Source organism: Gopherus flavomarginatus, chromosome 4 (genome assembly GCF_025201925.1).
Source record: "Gopherus flavomarginatus isolate rGopFla2 chromosome 4, rGopFla2.mat.asm, whole genome shotgun sequence".
In the NCBI taxonomy this organism is placed as follows: domain Eukaryota; kingdom Metazoa; phylum Chordata; order Testudines; family Testudinidae; genus Gopherus; species Gopherus flavomarginatus.
Genome location: NC_066620.1, coordinates 213,331,082 through 213,336,960, shown reverse-complemented (window position 1 = coordinate 213,336,960; position 5,879 = coordinate 213,331,082). Strand labels below are relative to the sequence as shown.

The window sequence follows — 5,879 nt, the reverse complement described above, 5'->3', positions numbered from 1 at the left end:
TACTTTATAATTCTGGTTGGCAGTCTCGCTCATGAGGCAAAAAACATCTTTGCTACGTGTTAGTTTAATTTTTAAATCCACGCCGTTTAGCAGTAGTTTTTCTTGAAGAAACAAATCACTGTGTAAAGGTCCCAACAAATCCAGCTTCCTGCTGCTGGCCGTTAGTCCGGCCCTGCGTATAAACCCCTCATTGGCCTGGCCGACCAAAAGGGTGCTTTCGTGGTCCCCCGCCGTGTCTTTATAAAATCCGCCTGTCGAAAACTGCGTAGTGAGGGTGTCGTGGCTGTAGTTTAAAATTAGCTCTGTTAAGGCTCTGTAAGGGTAACAATTGTTGCTCTGGCTAATAAGACGATCGCCTAAAGTAACATCCAGCTGGTTAAAAAGAGTGGCGATGGGGTAGTTTGTTAGGGCCACCCGGGCATCATCATCAATGTCTGACCCGTCTTCTTTTATCACCTTGCAGCACACGTACAGCAGCGTGTTGTTAAGGTCTAAGTAATGATCCCCATGTCCCGAAATAAAAAATTCAAGAGGTGCGTTTACCGTTAAAGCGGCCAAAGGAAGCACCTCTACATAAAAGCTATTTTCGATACTGGTTTGTGTGGGGGCTATTTGAAATAAATCCAGTTCCGATTTGGTGCATTCGTCAGAGCCACAATGAATAAAAGCCATTTTAAAATATATCCCTTTTACCGCGGGTAACGCGACGCTTCCTCTTCTTAGGATGCCTTTTAGGTATATGGCTAAGACGTCTTCTGACAGCTTTTTTTTTTTTAAAGGGTCTAGGTGGTCCTTTAAATGGCTGGCGCAACGCTGCTCTTTTTCTTCTCATTACCACTAAACCAGAACCTTCCTGTGGCATGTGTGCTCCTATTTTGTTTATAACTGCGCTAGGCACGTGGTTTACGACGTCTTTGGTTATATTTTTGGAGGCTGTTTTCATGTGGGGTTTAATAATGTCAAAACCTCTTTTTAAAAGTGGCACGGCTTTTCTAAAAAGACTGCGAAATATCCCTCCTAAACCTGCCCCTTACATAACGGGTAATCCTTGATATCCTGGTAAGCCATAGCCAGCCTGGGCCTTGTAGTAGTTTCTATACAAAAAGGGGTCCCCGTAGTTTTTCATAGTCACCATTCTTCAGCTTTTTTGGGGCGCAGATGTAGTTTAACAATTACCTTTCCAAAACTAAATGAAACGTGGTTATTCTGATCCGTCTTTATTTCAATAGTAATGGTTCCTATATTCTGCTTACTTACGGGGACGTAATGCGGTTTGTCATACATTATGGTAACAAATTCGTTGTTGCTACCGCGGATGGGAACGCAGTGCAACAGCGGCACATAGTAGTCCCCCACTAACTGATGTGCCACTATGTCCGTGTACACGTATAAAGAGTTAAAACCCTCCGTAATGTCTGCGGGATACGGTGCTATCCTACACAGATGATTTGAAAGCATTCCCAATATTGTTGCCAATTTACTCCCTGTGGAAAAAAAGTACTTTTCATCGTTTGGTTTTAACTGAACCCTTCTAGTCACAGGGTTGTAAATAACGTAGGCATTTGGTTTTTCGGCATCTTTGTCTATATTCTTGTTGATGATTTCTATTAAATGGTGAATGCTTGAATAATAGCCGGCATCTATGTTGTAGGTTCAATTTTTTTTCCGATGCTAACGTAAATGCTGTATCATAAAGAAGCGTGTTCCAAGAGTGACAATAATGAATTTCCGATAAAGCGACATCCCACCGCCCTATTAAATTTAAAGGCTTGGCTAGTTGTATTGTAAAATTGGAACTAGTATTTTGAGGAAAAGCCCCCGCTGAGGCATTGCTTGGTAAGGTCATGTAAAAACTTTGTTCAGTCATTTTTTTTTATTAAAGGTCGTGCACTTGAGACGCTTTAACCCAACTATTAAATTTTTTAGGCCAGCCTTTCCATTTTACAGAAAAAATTTGTGTCTTCCTTGGCCTTTTTTTGCTAAATTTTTTTCTACCCTGTAAACGCAGTCCTGGTTAGGGTTTACTTTTTGTAATTCTTCAGAGTAAAAAGACCCCGCGACTTCCTCCCCTTCATAATCTTGTAATGCATACACCGGTCTTTGTCCTCTTAATAAAACCCCTGACACGATAACTATTTCATCGGTAAAGGTTTGCTGATAGCCCTTTTCAAAAGTGCCCTTCGTTTTAGATACTCTTACGTATCCCCTTTTTTAAAAATTACACGTTGCGTCTTTATTTTAAAACTACCCTCGTAGACGGTTTTCCACACGCTTAGTACATTAGCTTGTGTCACATCAATTGGGCACCCTCTGATAGTTCTGTGATAACTTCTGTTGTAACCGTCTATGAAGGCCTGCAGCACATCAATGTAGCAAAAGGTGTTACGGGCGGTAAAATACCTCCACATCTTTGATTTTAAAGTTCTGTTAAACCTCTCCACGATTCCCGCTTTAACTTCGTTATTGGTAACAAAATGGTGTACCCCATATTGCTTAAACAAATTCTTTAAAGCTTTGTTTAAAAACTCTTTTCCTCGGTCTGTTTGTAATTTTTGAGGCACGCGCCCCTTTGTAAAAATAGCTTTAAACGCCTCTGCCACCTCTTTTCTTGTTTTATTTTTTAGGGTTACCGCCCAGGCGTTTTTAGACAAAATATCTATCACTGTTAAAATATATTTACGGTCGTCATTGTGTTTAGAATAGGCGGCCATATCAACCAAATCTGCTTGCCATTGCGTATCCACATTAGACACCACTGTTTTATTTCTTTTAAATTTAAGCCTTGCTGGTTTATGTAAAGCGTAAGCATCTTGATCCGCTAGCCAAGTGGAAACCTGCTTTCTGCTTAAGGTTTTACGGTGTCTTTTAGCGGCCTGAAATAAGGGTGTTATGCCCCCAAACCTACCAACTTTTTCGGGTGAGTAATAAATTTTCTTTAGCAACTTTGCCATGCTTGCCCCGTCTTGCTTTAAAACATACGTATACACAAAAGTTTGTTTCTGCTTTTGTTTTTATTTAACACAACAACGTCTATACACATTTGACTTTTAAAGCAGCAGCAAAGTAATATACGGTACAATTACATACATTTTTTAACGCATAAGCAAAATAATATAAAAACTGTGATACAAATTTTTTTACAATGCATCTTAATTAATATATATTTTTTAAGCCTCTAGGGTCACAAGCTTGTTTGTACAAACTTTTATAATCCATTTTACAAACCCTGCTACACACCAATCAGCCAAGTAATATACGGTACAATCACATACATTTTTAACGCATAAGCAAAATAATATAAAAACTGTAATACACATTTTTACAATGCATCTTAATTAATATATATTTTTTAAGCCTCTAGGGTCACAAGCTTGCATGTAAAAAGTTTTATAATCCATTTGACGAACCCTGCTACACACCGATTGGCCAATATCGGGGGCCACCTCTTTTGACAGGTCTACCAGCAAGGCCACCGGGTCAGATGTTTTTGCAACCTCCCTAATCATTTTAACAACTTTGGTTATAGTTTCAGTGGTTATGTTAAGCTTTTTCAGTTTGTAGCCTTCAGCTATAATTATATTTACAAGCTGGGCTGCGTTCAGTTTAGAAGAAATACGTCTAAGCTGGTAAAATACTTCTGAGCGATCCCAAAAAATACAAGGGTGACTAAAAGGGTTGGACTTATTTACAGTGCAGGCTGCACAGTTTTCCAAAAGTTGTTTTTTCAAACAGTGGTAAAAGGCTTTTACTACAACAGCTCTAATAATATCAACCATAACAGCATCTTCTTCTTCTTCACAGCTTTTCTGGTCACTCTCCTTACTTTTTACAGACTTTTTTTTAACATCTTGCTTCACACAAAAACAACAGGTACATATTATGGTTGTTCTGCTTAAAGGCCGCCTCTCTTCATCCTCTGAAGATGTCTGTTAAAAACATTGTAAAAACATATTTTAAATTTTTTGTTGCAAAAATTTTAAAATAAAAAAGCCTACAGTTTGTTTGTGCTACCTCAGTCGTACCCTCGTCTGATTCTGAATTATCATTATCCTCAGCTGACGCACCGTCGGACCCCGTAGCACCTTCCTGTTATTAAACACAAAACATATAGTTTTATTTTACCGCTCTTATATATGTTTATATTTATATTTTTTAAAAATTATTTAAGTAACTTTTACCTCGCCATGTTCTTTGGGTTTTACCATTGACACCCCGTTTGTGTCCTTTGTTTCTGAATCACCTAGGGCAAGGGCTCCGTCAATCATAGTTTCAGCAGCCTATTATTAAACCAACTGTATAGTAACACTTAATTAGTGTCATACACACACATATGTATATATTTCAAATAAGTTAAGCTGTCTTTACCTCCTCGGGTGTTTCTGTCTCTGCAACTGTTGGCCATTTGTCACACACCAAAGCAGTAATCTTGTATGGCCCCGGCTTGGTTATCTGTTAAAAAATCAAAAGTCATTTTTTTAAAAGTGTAAATACAATAATTTTTTTATTTTATTTTTTTACAACGGGTAAAGCTTTTACCGTAACAATATCGCCATCTTTCCAATATCTCGGGGTCTATCCGCAGGTTTTCAACATCGCTATCCTGTGGCGGTTCCTCGGTTGCCATGTCCTCATATATAGGATCTTCTTCCATTCCCCCCTATAAAAACAAAAATATTTAACCCTTTATTTTTATAAAATATTTTGTAATTTGTTATAAAAAAAAAAAGGTTTACCTCTGCCTTTAATTCTGTTTTTTCCAAATCTGACAACAATTTTTTTCGCACTTGATCTTTTTTCTCTTTTACAAACGGCTGTGGCTCCTCTTTTTTCAGTTCTATTTCAGAATAAAACGCAGGGCTCGGCAACAACCCTTTCTTGTTGGCAAAATAACTGTAAAGGGGCCTTCTCTTCTGAACACGGACTGGTGCACCCAGGGGCAATTCCGGCTTCTTGGCTTCTGTAGGTGTTTTGTACAGGGACATGCCTTTGTGTTTAGTTTCTCTGTGTTAAAAAACCCACTCGCAAAACCACGTGTTTTTATACACAAAAACACGTGCTCATTGGTAGACAATAGCCGGTTTTTAAAAGGCTCTTGCTTAAAATCTTGGGACACTAGGTTTGGTTCAGGAAAATGAATTCTATGACGCTGTTGTAAAACCACCTCTGATTGGTCCGATCCAAAGGCAGTGATAACAAGCCTGAGAGGGTTTGAACCAGGAAAGCTGCCTCATTTTACAGAAAAACTGCAAAGGTAAAAAGTCTCTCTCTCTGTGACTCAACCGTGTGCTCTTTGCAAAAAGGACTTTTTTCCCTCTTTTCTTGGCTTGTTTTTTCTTTTAACCCACCCTGATTCTGTTCACTTTTTTACCCTGTGCTTACTAAACAGACTTTGCCTGCTTCTCTCTCTCTCTCCTTCTGATTTTACCATGTGCTCTTTTTTCTTTTCACCTCTCTTTTTTCTTAATCTACACTGATATTGAATAGTTTCAATGCTTTTTTACCCCGTGCTTACCAAACAGGCTTTGCCTTTGTCAATTTTCTTTTTTAGTACCCCCTTTATAGTTTTTGACCATGTGCTTACTAAACAGGTTTTGCTTTAGCTAATTTCCCTTTTAAACCTAATTTTAAAATGTTTTTTTAACCTAACTAGTTTTAATGTGTTTTATTTACTAGGGTTAAACCAAAAAAGCTACCTCGTTTTACAAAAAGACTGCAAAGGTAAACATTTTTTTGATTTTACCCTAAGCTTTATTGTATTTTTCTTAGCCACTTTTTTATAGAGTTTTTATGCTGTGCTTACCAAACAGGTTTTTGCCTTTGTCAATTCTTTTTTTAAACCTAGTTTTTTAAATGCTTTTTTTTAGTACCCCTTTATAGTT

The 5,879-nt window shown here is 37.9% G+C and overlaps 1 long non-coding RNA gene across 2 annotated transcripts; it reads right to left on the bottom strand.

Annotated features, from left to right (window-relative positions):
* Positions 1 to 3,346: 3,346 nt before the first annotated feature.
* Positions 3,347 to 4,501, bottom strand: LOC127048903 (uncharacterized). 2 transcript variants are annotated; one of them, XR_007773803.1, is made up of 4 exons: positions 4,366 to 4,501; positions 4,179 to 4,292; positions 4,023 to 4,086; positions 3,347 to 3,926 (listed from the first exon to the last, which is right to left on the bottom strand). It is a non-coding gene; the product is annotated as an uncharacterized LOC127048903 (long non-coding RNA). The 2 variants fall into 2 exon arrangements; XR_007773804.1 differs by having other exon boundaries at positions 4,179 to 4,277.
* Positions 4,502 to 5,879: the final 1,378 nt, after the last annotated feature.